Source organism: Heptranchias perlo, chromosome 23 (assembly GCF_035084215.1).
Source record: "Heptranchias perlo isolate sHepPer1 chromosome 23, sHepPer1.hap1, whole genome shotgun sequence".
In the NCBI taxonomy this organism is placed as follows: Eukaryota; Metazoa; Chordata; class Chondrichthyes; order Hexanchiformes; family Hexanchidae; genus Heptranchias; species Heptranchias perlo.
The window spans coordinates 33,393,824-33,408,990 of record NC_090347.1 but is presented as its reverse complement, the minus strand read 5'-3'; the positions used below and the strand labels follow the sequence as shown (position 1 = coordinate 33,408,990).

The window sequence follows — 15,167 nt, the reverse complement described above, 5'->3', positions numbered from 1 at the left end:
GTGTACTGGCAAACATTCCTTCCTCCGCCAATACCATCAAAAACTAATTAGTTGGTCATTCATGGGATTCTGCTAGCTAACATGTTTGTCTATATGACAACCGTCACTGCACATCACAGTAGTTAATTGCACCTGAAGTAGTTTGAGACCTTTCTGGGAGAAAAGAAGCTACAGAAAAGCAAGTCCTTCTTTTATCTATACACTGTTCCATGTATGAGACTCAGCAATAACATATAATAACTAGAAGATCTCCACTGGCATTATTAGAATGAGTTGCATTCATGTTCAAATGTTTCCAATGCTTCAACTAAGTAGGCTACAAACTCAGCACTATGGAGACCAGAGCAGACTGAAATCCTTCATCAATACTTGCTACTTTAGTAACTGTTTAAGTGTCTCTGAAATTCAGAGATGTCTCCTTTCTTGAAACACACATCATTTATTTGTCACCCACCATTTAATGCTGTTATTATAGTCAACCTACCAGTCTCAGATCTGTAGTTGCAGATTAAAAGGCGCATCTCACAAACCAATTAAGGCCGCTGTTACGGCTGGCAAGGTGAACATGCATGGGGCAGGTGCATACGGGATTACCCTGGTCGGCACTCCAGCAAACTCTCCCCAGATGACTGGTCTGCAGTTTGGCTGTCAAGTTGTGGTGGCCAGGCTCGCTGCTATATGCACTACCTGCATGACCTGGAATCAGATGAGGAAGAAGGCCGCAAACCTTAAGGAAGCTGCTATGGGCAAGTCTTCTCATCTACCAGATAAATGGTGCACATAATCAAGCCACAAAGAGTTGGCAGGCAATTGGTTGCACATTTGCTGCTGACCCTTCTGTGCTTTGGGTATTGTAGTCGTGCAGTGACATTTGTCCACCACATCATACTCCCGATGCAAGTCAATAACAAGGGAGATGAAATAACTAGCTATGCTGACTGATGCATCAGTAATTTCTTCAATATATCTGTGGGCAACACAATGGCTGATTGCTATGCTAGACCCAAAAGAGACCAAGGCAAAGAGTTGAGTTCACTGCTAGCTTCTGATATTACTGTCCATATTGTACAAGTCGGCTCCAAGTATTCTTGCAGCAGACGGAACAGAGGCTGTAAGTAGCTCTGTGCTGAGTTGCAATAAATTTCCCCTGGTTATTGTCAGATAGGTTGTCAGTGCACATATGGCTGAGTGTATCATGATATGTGCGACCATTTAGGTGCCTGCTGATTTCCTTAGCTTGCCTTCTTTTGTCTAGCACCATTTAAAATATGGAATACAATGATTGGGATTCTTTTAATGCAATCCCTACCATTGAGGAAACAGCTTCCAGTTAAAATCCCCTGCAGTGGAATTAATGTTGGTATTGTGACAGACACGTCACGGAACTTGTCTTCTTCAGGGATCTTCCTGTTCTGCAGAACTCTTGAACAGAGTTTCTGTACAGTTGGTTTCTCTGACATTCATAACAGAGATTCTGCTGATCTCTCATTTCACAAACATTCCCCCGTGATCTGATCCAGAAAATACTAAATATTAGCTGGAAAACATACATTAATAGGCAAAACACTAGCTAAAAATTAAATATCAAATTGTTTCCTTCTGACCCTTAAATTAAGCCTTTAAACAACTTTCCTTTATCCCCTGTTTGCAATGGACAGAAGTGCTTCAAATATCAGAAATGTGACCAGGCTGACTAAGGGGAGATTTTTTTCTATAGAATGTTAATCCTGAAGGATATATCATTTTTCCACTTGCACTCAATTTAGCATTAAAACAGGCCCAACTCAGATACAACACTTTTCCCCAAAAATGAGACTTAACCCCAACCTCATAAGAGCATCTCCACTGTACCAGTATGATCTTTCCATTTCTGAAGCCAACTATTCTTATGATCTGAACGAGACTGCCAACTAAGTGCTAATTAGTGTGAATTATAAGCAGTTGTATACTGTGGGCATGTGCCCATGCGAAACTGGAATAAGGCTGCTTAGACTAGTTTCTCTTTAACATCCTTTCAGCTGACAGGCAGAGGAGACTTTTACTTCAGCATTCTGGCCTGAGTTTAAACCCAGGTCCCAGAGATGAAATAATAAGTATTAATCCACTATGCCATTCAGTCCTAATTATTCACTCCTCCCTTAGGCCAGGAAAATGCAAAGTAAATTTCGTAGCTGAATCACAGGCTGCAGTCAATGTAGATTTTCGAGAAAGGTACATTTTGCCACAGCTGAATACAGCAGCATTTTGTCCACATGTTGGGGACCCTCCTTACTTGGGGCTCATTTTTCAAATTAAAAACGGGTGGGTTGGCTACTGGTGGTGGGGGGGGGGGGGGGGGCATTGAAAATTGCCACTATTTCAGATCCGCCCATTTCCGGTTTTCGCCGGGACGGAACGAGGGGCAGGCAACCAACTCGCTCCCAGGGGACGGGTCGGGCCTTAAAACCTTTCCAGCAGGCTTCATGCCTCCATTTTTCACCAATTCCCGATTTCAACCCCGGGGAGCCGGGATTCCCGGGCTTTCTGTTTTACGCCTCGTGAAAGGGGGCAAGAAGGCCCGAGGCTAACAGGTAGGTGCCTATAAAGGCACAGCTTGTGGGCCCGGAGGAGCAGGAGTGCTCTCCCAGGCCCAACAAGCCTACCTGCACTGATCCCCCAACAATTGCGGACCCCGACCCACGATCGTGGACCCTCCCTCACTGATCGCGGACCCCCGACCCTCCCCCCAGACACCGATCCTTTCCCCCGACCTCCAATCCCCGACTCCCGATACTTCCCCTCTGACCCCCGACCCTGATCCCTGACCCCAATCCTCCCCCCGACCACCGATCCCCCATCCTCCCCCTCCGACCCCTAACCCTCCCCCTCCGACTCTGACACCGATCCTCCCCCCGACTCCAATCCTCCGACCCCCGACCCTCCCCCTCAACAATCACGGACCCCAGCGATGACCCCCTATTCCGACCCCCCCCCCCCGACTGACCCCCGATCCCTTCCTCCATGACTCGCAGCCCCCATGCCAACCTATGCCCACCTGTGCCTATCTATGCCAACCTGAGCCCACCCATGCCCCCCACCCTGTGCCCTCCCCCCCATCCATACAAACAAAGACTTACCTGCAGACTTACCTGATGACGTCGTCTCCCTGGCTGGTCTCCTGTCCGACTGAGACCAGCCTGCCAATCAGCCAGTCAGTCAAACGGGAAACCGACAAAAAAATAAAAGACGTCCTCATGTCAAAATCGTAAGGATGTCCAGGAAACCCGTACTAATGGGTTTCCCAACCTCAGTTTGACTCCCTCTCGTCCCCTTCCCGGCCCCATTTTAAAATCACCCCCTTGGTAACCACTGCTTGAATTCAAGCCCATGACAACAACAATAAGTAGTTAGAACCTAACTAGGCATGATTTTACTGCATGTTCTCTGCAATTTCTGAGCTTGCAAGAAGATTTTCAATTGATAACAGATCAGAAAGTCATCACACATAATTAGTTTGAAAGAAATTCAAAATTTAACATCACTGTGCAATTTCAACCAATTTTGGCATGCCAAATCAGTGGGTCTGATATAATCAAGAGTCAAGAGGCAAACTAATAACAAAGAGGTTTCAAATCGTTCCATTATTTTTAAAATGAACTCAGAATCCAGAATAACATCCTACTTATGGGAAAATTAACAACCATCCCAAAGGCATTAAGAAAGGACAGGATGTAACATATCCACTCATTCCACACTGGAATAGAAGACTGCTTGAGAAGAAATGAGAATGAGGCCGAGGATGAACGTAGAACCGAAAAAGTACATTTGTGAAATGTCATGCTTATTGAACAGTAGAAACTAGATACGGGTACCTCATGAAGTAACTGACTTGTTTTTCATGGTAATAACTATCTGAGTACTATTACTATTCAAAGTACTGGGAAATCTGTTAATTGGATGACACCAAAGCAAAGATTACAATAAGAAAACTAAAGATGATGGTCCAAAGCTTACTTCTGAAGAATAGAAGTAGACTAGAGTGCAGAACTACAAGCATATTTCTTCATCACCAGGATCCCACAGAACAACAGAAAAGCAAATGATTAGTCCAAACAACAAAATCATGAATGAGGAAAACTGCAGATAGGGCAGACACATACTGGACTATCGGAATAATTCGCCTTTGCAAGGAATGAAAAGTCCAGCGCAGAGGTTGAATAACAGAAGAATTAAGACCCTATTAACTACAAACAATTTACTCACACCAAAAGTGAATGAAAATATAACAAATGCAACAAAAGAGCTCATTATTATTACTGGGAGTCAATGATCTTTCACCTTTAAGAGAAGATGTGGTAAGGATGTTGCTGATAGGGGGAGTGCCCCATCAAGAAGCTACAGGACCAGATAGGGGGAGTGCCCCATCAAGAAGCCACAGGACCAGATGCTGCAGATTTCTGAAGCCACTCCAACTCCAGTTGTCTGATCAATTTTGTTTTAAAAAGTGCAGAAACTGGTCAAGTTACAAAAGAAAGGAAACCTTAATATTGTTGTTTGTTCTTACAGATCCATGGCCAATTCCTGCCAAACACACTGCATGATCACACTGACCAATCAGAAACTGCCAAAATACATTACCTTATCAGAAAGGCCAATCTGAAATCACCAGGCATGTCAAGTGATTCAACAGAGAAATCAGAAAACAGCAGATTGCCAGTACTGTGCTCTACCAAGTTTCTCTTTTTCTGTCTCTTCTGTGCCATTTTGGGTAAATGTATAACAGTATCAGTATTTTTTTTCAATTCTGTTACTGACCTGTGTTGAATATCCAATTTTCCTGATTGTCTGCAATAAAGCTGATGTAAGTAAATCTTACAGCACTAAAATGGCCCTAGCCAAACTCACAAATGACATTCTCCACGGCTGTAACCAAGGTGCATGAGCCCTCCTTGTCCTCTCTGCATTGTTTGATGACAGTTGACTGTGTCATCCTCCTCCACCACCTCTTCTCTACAGTCCGGCTCCATGGGTGTGCCCTTGCACTGTGATTCCAATCCTACCTATCTGAATAAAGCCAGAGTATTGTAACTTCTCCTCCATGCCCCACAGTTTCCAACGGATCTTTTCTCAGCCCATCCTCTTCCTGATCTAAATGCTGGCCTCCGGCGACACCATCTGTAGGCACAGGGTCAGTTTTAGACACATAAAAACATAGGAACAGGAGTTGGCCATTTAGTCCCTCGGGCCTGTTCCGCCATTCAATTAGATTATGGTGATTCTGCGCCTCAGCTCCATTTACCTGCCTTTTCTCCATATCCCTTAACACCCTTACCTAACAAAAATCTATCTATCTCAGTTTTGAATTCTTCAGTTGACCTAACCTTAGCTTTTTGGGGGATTTCCACTACCCTTTGTGTGAAGAAGTGCTTCCTGACATCACCCCTGAAAGGCCTAGCTCTAATTTTAAAATCAGTTTTCATAAGTATGCTGAGGACACTCCGCTTCCCTCTCGACCACTTCTTTCAACCTCACAGCCACCGTGAACTCTGCTCCCTTGGCACTGATGCCACCCCCGCCCCTAGTAATTTTTGATACTAGGTATATTAAAGTTGTTAGAGGAAGGAGACTATACTTACATCGAAGGACAGTAAGAATTTTTAGTCACCGAGATGTGTGTTTTCAATCAGAATGTGCTGTAGTTCTCCTTAACCTAAAGCAAAGTGCCTACGTCCATTTTCCATCAAAAGTAGATATTTTAAATTCAGAAATTAATTCTTAACTACCTTACCATGTGTTGTGTAGTACATTAAAAAGTGTTATCTAGTTAAAATGACATGCAAGATTTCAGTTTTTCTCACTGTTTGTCATAGTAACCTGTACGATGATTGCAACACTTCCTAACATTTCACAGAGAAACTCACCCGTACCTAGGTTGAGCAACCGAATCTACAGTATAATACAGGCCAATCACATGCTGTTGGCCCAGGAGGCTGTTTATTCCAGTTAACCACAGTCTTGATAAAAATCATAAAATCTGCAACATGGAGAATGAATAACAATAGAGGAGTTGTACAGGGTTGAGCAATCGTTTGTTTAATGCCATTCGGTCTCCTAAAACTAAAAGCAGAGATTAGAAAGCATTTGCTGAAGTCTGCAGCCCTGGTTTATTTTTTTTTTAAATTATATTTTAAAAATGCTGCTCTGGTCATGTAGTTTTTAACATGTAATTTTGGCTCTGGGATTTTCTAAAGTACATTATTAAGTTTCATCTTCTCTCCTGTCAATCACTAATGGCACCCATTGGATAGACTGCAGTCTGCAGCAAATTCTTTCCATACAACTTTCCATAAACACCATGATTTAATAAATTTTACACACCTTTCATAGAAACTCTCCCTAATGTCAACAGAATATTTTAGTAGAGTTTGATTATGTAAGCAAATGATGTGGCCAGGAGGCAGACAGCGTGACTTAAGATAGCCCAGGGCGAAAAAGCGATGAGTTGGCAGGTTTAAAGCAGCTCATACTAGGAACAACGATGAGCATGATTTGCAATGGTGAAAAAAATAAACAGATTCGCTAAATATATTCTGAGAGATATTTATAGCACCCCGTGTTGAACATGAGATTTGGCCACTATGGTTAACCATCCTGTCTGTGTTGAAGGCTTTTATTTCCAGACATTTAATGCCTTCAAAACAGAAATAAACAGCATGAATACAGAGTAACATGGAGAATGGATAAATGAGTGTGAATATTAAGCAGCCATTTTATAGCAAAATAATTCCGGTTCATAACCATCACTCACATCTTGATATGAGTTTATTGCCTTCAGTCACTGCTTTATGCCTATTATTTTTATAATATATCATATACCCTGTGAGGATACTTTTAACCCGTTCTCAGCACCTCTTTACAGTGGGCAATGGGCAAGATACTCATGTGTTTAATGTACAATGACACCCATATTTAAAGATCAACAATAGTGACTTAACGGTATTCGTATTGTGTAGTGAAAATGGGGAAAGAGGTGGTTGCAGTGTAAAACTATAAGAAATCCTTTGTATATAACAATATCCAGCATCAACCACATGTGTAAATATCTAAAAATGGCTGTGTTATAGCTGCTTAATCCATAAGATATGGTATATAATTCATTTACCACAAATCTATTGTTTAAAAAAAGTTAGGTGACGCAATTATGTTTGAACTGTAATATACTGTCGGCAAGAGAGGTTGTAGGTGACTTCACACTAACAACCCCTCAGCTGCCAAGTTCTCAATCTCTATCACGATTGGGGAGGGCAGGGGGAGGCAGCAGGTACTTTGTGGACTCAATCCAGGGTGTGGAGGGAATAAATCAGAGGGTAAATCATCCCAGGCTACTTGTGTGAACCTCCTGCTGGACAGATGAAGATTGGCACCAGCCTACGCCACAACAGTGATTATGCTTCAAAAAGTAATTCACTGGCATGAAGCATTCTAGGAAGCCCAGACAGATGTAATAAGGTGCTATATAAGTGCAAGCTGCTTTTTTTCCCCTTGGAGCATGTCACCTCAACAGGCATTTCAGTTCAAGAACATGAACAAAGGATTTATGCAGACCATATCCTATCTTGTGCCAATTACAAGGAAATAAAATTGGCCAAGTGGCAATCTCAGGGTTGTGAGGTCTACATATACTAGAATTTCCTTATTGACTCATAACCTTCTAACACGGCAATAGTAATCACTTATTCTCAATGTTACAACCCTCCTACCATAATGCAGTCTCTAGGAACCAAGGGAACATGGGAGCCTTTTAAAATAGATTCTCTATTTGTAACTGCACAGTGGACACAGATCAATGAAGTAGTTTAGTGGCACAGGATGGATCACTGGAGTAAGACAGCAAGGTCTTGGTGCAATTCCCCAAGGCTCCCAAAACTCCATCACAGATAGGTACATTTTTGTAATACATCCCTTATTAGGTTATCGTGTTTGAGTTTGGTTTACGTAGTTGATTTTACTTTTCTAATATCCAGACTGGAAACTAACTTCTACTCCATTGCAGACACAGCTGGAGTCAAGGAAATTTGTGAGGAAATGTGTTAGAACAGGGGCCTCTAAATTACAACCAATGGGTCATATCCTGCAATCCAGTTCTATTTGCGCCTATATTTCTTACTCATTGGTTTGTCCTGTTTGATTTTAATGGGCTTGGAGGTTTTAAAAAGGTTGTTCCTTGCACTGTTGCCTCAGTGGTGGATAAATCCCAAATTGGAACAACTGGACCAGCTAAAATCCACAGCATGAATTACATGTAAAATAATGGGAAATGAATTAAACCTTAGCTACGGCCCACAAGGCTTCATGGTGTGCACCACAGTAATCCACACAACCTGGACATTCCTGTATTAGAACATTATGACATATCAGAGATATGAGGCGGTTTATCTATTGCTTATCGAGCACCAAATATCTTCCGCTTTCAAAATACATACATTTTCTACCAACATTCTGCCAAGAGTATTTTCTGTAAATTTGAAGATAAATGTTGTATAGTCAAATTATGGAATACTCCAAAAATCTGTTACTTGATAGTATCCATGAAAAATGCTAAAACTGTCTTACATTACCATGCAAAAATGCTGCTGTAGGCCTCAAGAAGCAGGTTTGTGTGAGTGATGAGCTCAATAAGAAATAACCTCGCAATGGTCTTTCTACATGATTTTTTTGTTTTAATTTTGGTTCGATTGCTCAGTGTGGCAGTCATTACTAGGCTGAGTGTGGTGAGTGGATGTGGCTTTAAACCAGTATTCTTCAATAAGTTGTTGATGGCCAGACCTCTTGTTGCTTCCATAAAGGCTTCAGTGCCACCAGTGCTCCTGGACTAGAAAATTCATGTGCCTCCTAGCCATTTTTCTGGCTCTAAGGCTGCTCTCTGGCAATTGCATTTGGTTGACAAATATTCCAAATAATTGATAAACTGTGAATGGCTGTTGACCTAACATAATTATGAGTGACACAGGCATTGATTGCCTTTTATTTCCGTATAACTTCACTTGAGTTTGGATTGTACCTCTTTGGAAAACCTGTCTACCTGACAGAGACACCTAGCCACCTGCTTTTTTAGCGAGCAGAGAAGTTCTATGTTTAAGTTTGTGCCAGCCAGCAGAGAAGTTAGGTCAGTTTTGAAGCTGCGACACGTTTCACTTGTAAGAAGTGAGCTTCTTTTTTATGTGTTCTAAGTATAGAGAGAAAGTGAGTGCCATGTATTTATTTTATGTATCAAAGAGCATAGTTGTCTATGAATCACTGTTTTATACTATATACTGTTCATTTACATGTTTTATTTAAATAATTCATCTGCTGATATAAAGCCTCAGTCTGATAAGAGTATATGATCAATCCACTTTTTGAGGAGAAGAAAATCATATGGCGGCATATGATACACACGGAGTAAGGGTTCTCTGTTGTGACCCATGGGCCTCAGTATCATTTACCTAGATATTGGACTAAAAAATGTACACTACGTATCATAAGAGTTGTGAAATCTGGCCACTGAACCCAAGAAAATACCTAGCACAAGAGCCCAAAAAACATGACCATCTGCTCATGAATCACAGCTTCTCTTCATTAATATCCTTTTTAAGATATGAAAACGAGAATTACACACCTGTGTCAGCCCATTCTACTTACTGAAAACCTTGAAATTCCAGATACTTTGTTATATTTGCATGGGAAGCACAGTCGTGCCACAGAATGGGACAGATGCTCAACATGCTTGTGAATGCCACATGGTGAATTTTCCAATCTCAGTTGTGCCCAAATGGCGAGGTGGCAATGGGAGGACAGATGAGGAGGAAAATAAACTCCAAGGATAAAGCCATCTCAAATCACACCTTCCGACAGTCAACTTTAGGTAAGCATTAGCAAGGCCTTGAAGCAGATAATCTCTGTGTATCAGCTAGGGAAAGTGTGTTCCATGGGCATTTCCAAGAAAATAGGCAAGAACATTAAAAATGAACAACAACAATTGTTCTCAGTTTGCTTTCTTTTTGAAGTGGGCATCTGATATGCGCAGAAACTCACTATATTAAAGAGTCTCCACATCAAAACAACTGAGAAATGCACATTAGCAGAACTTCTATTAATACCACATAAGTGGCTCCTTGAGCTTGACGATACCATGACCCACGGGTACACTTGAACTATAGCAGCTCCACAAAAAGAAGACATGCAACATTGCATTGCTGGACCATATTAAATCATTACTCCTTGGACGCGAGTACCCACATTAAAATGCTACTAAGGAACATTCCTGTTATTATTATATCTTAGCTTGCTCTAAACTTGAAAGTTGACCCCATCTCTGTTCCTTTGTGATGGGCAAACATGTAAGTGCAAGAAATATTGGAGAAGTTAGTCAATGATTTGCTTGAATTTAAAGAAGCACTCTAATTAGTATCAAAAATAACCTAAATTTTATAATGTGGAGATGCCAGTGATGGACTGGGGTGGACAAATGTAAGGAATCTTACAACACCAGGTTATAGTCCAACAGTTTTATTTGAAAATCACAAGCTTTCGGAGTTTACCTCCTTCGTCAGGTGAGTGAGTGAAGCTTCACTCACCCACCTGACGAAGGAGGTAAACTCCGAAAGCTTGTGATTTTCAAATAAAACTGTTGGACTATAACCTGGTGTTGTAAGATTCCCTAAATTTTATAAGACAAACGTGAAGTTCCAAGCAGTGACAAATATTCCTGGACTGACGAAAGTAGAGTTTCTATCCTCTTCCATTGTGTTTTTTTCACTTTGCTGGCACCTAAGGGACAGGGACAAAAGAAGCTTGTATTGCTATTTTAGACTATAATTGACTTATTTATCTATTTCTCTGCCAATTTTTCCCCTCCTCTCTTTAAGGCATTCACTCCTTAATAGGGTAAGGTTCCATTGGCACCCTTCAGTACCTTGCCAAACTGATCATTTTCACGTTTGAGCCTAGTCAGAATTCATCTTCAAGGGTATCTCTGGCAAGCGGCATCGTATCCTCACCCGGAAACCACACAAGCACAGTTCCAACAGGGGGTCACTGGATAGCAATCAAGGGTGGGAAACTTTGTCAATTTTCCCCTCCCTAAACCAGGAGCTCTGGGGCTAGTTGTAATACCACTACCACCTCCCCTTTGAAATCAGCTAATTCGGTGCAGACAAAGCACTGAACCTGGGATCATCTTGGTCTGTACAGCTGAGCTACTCTATCTATGCCTTAACCAGCTGAACCTGTTGATTTTAATTGAATAGTATATTCACTTTTTAAAATAGTATTCAAATGTTTGAATTATAACTTTATTGATCTATAATTGAGAAATATGTCTTGTTTGGTTCCCTCGTGTATTGTTAATTGATTATTTGTTAGCGTTTATCACACTAACATGAATTTTTGCAGTTGTGATTATTTGTTTTAAATAAACACACAAAGTACCTCACTTTAGTCTTGAGTATTGTATTTGTCCCATGGCTCTTTTGGCAAACACCTTCTGTAGATGCACCACCTCTCAATGACACTTCTATGTCTGACAAGGATGTTCCTGTGTCCTAAGATGGTTGCCAAATCCATTTCTACTCCTTTTCTTTCCATCTATCCCCAATGTCTTATTCTTATCACTACTTCTCAATTTACCTCATCTTCTCTCCTACTCTTTTCAATTTTAGCCTACTGTCTCGGACTACTGGTTTTGAACTTTCATCTAGGTATTTTTAATTGAAGAAAAATGCTCCCTGATGTCTCAGCGGGATTGCACAGTGAGTAGCTAAGCCAAACGAGATCAGGAAAAATCCCAAGTTCATTTGTGCTGAATTGACTGATCTCACCTGAGGCATTACAAGTGGCCTCAACACCCTTGGATTATGAAGGGGAAAGTCTGCCAGAATTCCAGCTCTTGCTGGAATTAAGAGTGTGTGGATGTCAGGTGAGGACAGGCGTGGCTGTGATATCCCATGGTCAAATTGCTTGGCAACATTCAACCATTAATAATGAGCACTTTGGCAAAGGTGACTGCCACCTGGATATCTGAGCCCTTGCAAGGAGTAAACACCTTCAAAAAAGGAGAAAAGAGAAAAAAAATAGCAAAAACTCAGTGATTAACCTTAGTTCTGAAAACTAAGCATTATTTTCTAGTAAATGCTGATCTTCAGTATTTCAAAAATAGGATTTAAGGGGTGTGGAATTCCCTTCTCATTCACAGTATCACTATATTGATGTCCAACTTTTTGTTTGTGCAGCATTACAGAAAATAAATGTGGAAGTAGTTCACAAGGAGTTATGAAATTAAGTAATTTTCAAAATTTCTGAACACATGATCTTTGCAAAAGGAATAGAAAGAAAAATAACTTGCTTTTATATAGCGTCTTTCACTACCTCAGGATATCCCAAAGCACTTTGCAGCCAATTAAGTACTTTTGAAGTATAGTTACTATTGTAGTGTAGGGAGCACAGCAGCCATTTTGCACACGGCAAGGTCCCACAAAACAGCAATGAGATAATGACCTGATAATCTGCTTTTTAGTGATGGCGATTGAGGGATAAATATTGGCCAAAGACACCAGGCAGAACTCCCCCACTCTTCTTTGAAATAGTGCCATTGCATCTTCTACATCCATCTGAGAGCCAAACGGGGCCTCGGTTTAACGTCTCAATTGAAAGACGGCACCTCCGATAATGCAGCACTCCCACAGTACTGCACTGAATACTTAAAGATTGAATGCTGCTTTGAGGGCCCCTTTTAAAAGTGGAATACTTACAAAGAAGTATGATTAATTTTAACATACTTCTGATTTTTATATATCTAATTCAGTTGTGCCTCATATTTTATTTAAATGATAGGGGCTGACGACATCAGTAGGGGAAACTGTTTGGAAGGCAATGCCAATGAATGCAAGGTAGTTGGATTATTATTAGTACATCACCAACTCAGGATGCTTTGGTGGCCATGTCCTTTCAACTTATGTGTGTTAATTCCTTCACACTGTCAGGTACTGAAACTCCTTTGAGCCAGTGTCCCAGTGATATCATTAACAGTCACCTGTTAACCAAAAAAAATCTATTGGAAGAAAAATATACAGTAAGAGCAAAAGAAAAGCAAATATTTAATTAAAACTCCCATTTCCAATATATTCCTTAAATATTACCACAAATTCATATTATAAATGGTTTACATTTTTATCTATTTCTATCGTCCCCAAATAAATATTTCAGAGAGATGGCATTGGACACTAAGAGGAGGGACTGTCATGTATTATTCTCTGCTGAAAATAAGTTTGAATATTCCGTGTCCAGTGCCCCACCTATTGTAACATAGCAGATATTACATGAGTATAATATGGCAGGTACCAGAGGCTTCCTGCTGGCAAGAAAACACACACACACACATACAAACCACTTCAAAGACCAGGAAGAAAATTTCAGCCAAGAGTGCGCAATGAAAAAACATGAAGTAATAATGAAAGTAAAAACTACCTCTGCGTCCTGAAGCTGAGTGTGGAGGTCGCACTTTCTCAAAAGGTTGCAACTTGTGCAAGTGTTGCTGAGGAAAGGCTTCCCTGTTACTTTTTTTTGTTTGGAACACAGACTGACAGCTGCATGTGAGCGACAGGGAAACTGGAACTACAGCGAACAAGCTGCTGGGTTATACCAGGCAAATGGACTGGCGGAAACAGCCGAATGCGCTCTTAACGGAAATAGCCGAAGGCTCCTGATGATAAGCGTCTCGCGCTGCAGCGCTCCGCCAAGCCCAGACTCGCTCGCAGTCGCGAGTTGAAAGTTGCTTATACGGAAAGAGTCGAATCAAAAAATGTTGCTGACGGAACCGGTCGAATAAGTTCTGATTTTTATCTGTTGCCTTTATTTTTACTTTTGCCAAGGTCATACTAATGAAAAGAGTGAAGCTTGGCTTTTTTTTTGGAAAACAAAAAAAAAAACCAAATCTACTAAAATGATCTTAAATTAAAAACTGACTGTCATTGGACTTGACAGGACCATGGTAGTTCTTGCTCTTTCAGGTTGCAGCAGAAAAGTTGTGTAGAGGAAGCATACACTCTGCAAATGACATGCAGTTAGTTGATGTGGAAGTACACAGGACAACTTGGGAGGAAAATTCTGGAGGGGCGGGACCATTTTAAAAGGTTGCAAAAGTAAACAACTTAGTTTCTCCAACAAGATAGGGCTTTTGATATATATGCACATCTCTCTATGGAGAGACAGTGAGAGATCAACAAATGGTTCAACGAACTGCACTGTGAGATTGGAGGAAAGGGTGCAGTTTGTAGAGATGTCAACTTTGATAGTGCCAAAATATTGAGCTTTACATCCCTATGTAAATGGATGTCTCGGGCAATAGCCCTTGGGATCAATGGGAGGCAGCACACTGACGCCAAAGCAGCCCTGATAGAGTTAGAACCTGCCAGAGTGCCCTGTGTTGAAGTGAGTTATCAAGAGTTAGAATTGTGCCATGGTGTTGTGCAACTATCAAAATACATGATGTGGAGATGCCGGTGATGGACTGGGGTGGACAAATGTAAGGAATCTTACAACACCAGGTTATAGTCCAACAGTTTTATTTGAAGGAGAAAGCCTCCGAAAGCTTGTGATTTTCAATTAACACTGTTGGACTATAACCTGGTGTTGGAAGATTCCTTACATTTATCAAAATACAGTCATAGACACATTCTACACAATATTGACCATCTATTATATCAACAAGTTTAAAAATGACTTAACAGGTACCCTAAATTAATTTGAATTCACCAACTCGCAAGATTGTTCATAACACAGAAAGGAATTAACAATGCTCTAATTTTAATAGCATTTAAATGGTCACTCAATACTTACTCTCCATTTCCCTTCATAGTTGGGCCTGACCAGGGAATCTGGTTTGACTCAGGGTCAGCTTGGGTTGAGTGAGGAACTTGCTTCTTATAACAACACCTCTGATTAACCGTCAACTCGCCTCCTACCCCTGAGCATGATGGCTTACCTGATTAGGTTCTTTCTATCCCCTCCTTGATGGTTTCTTTGACTAGATCTCACCCAACAAAAACTTTCTCTTTTGAAATTGTATCCCTGGCTTGGCTCTTACCCTTACAGAAGCTTACTTTTCTCTAGCTTCATTCCTCTGCACTCACTAAACCCACTCTGACCTGAAT

At 41.0% G+C, this 15,167-nt stretch overlaps 1 protein-coding gene across 3 annotated transcripts in view; it reads right to left on the bottom strand.

The window, feature by feature from the left end:
• The window catches only part of LOC137341237 (myocardin-like), a 635,026-nt gene extending 621,366 nt beyond the window's left edge, over positions 1-13,660 (bottom strand). For all 3 annotated transcript variants that reach the window (XM_068004310.1, XM_068004312.1, XM_068004313.1), the window contains exon 1: positions 13,483-13,660. The gene's annotated coding sequence lies outside the window, so the exon portion shown is untranslated. The remainder of the gene's footprint in view (positions 1-13,482) is intronic.
• Positions 13,661-15,167: the final 1,507 nt, after the last annotated feature.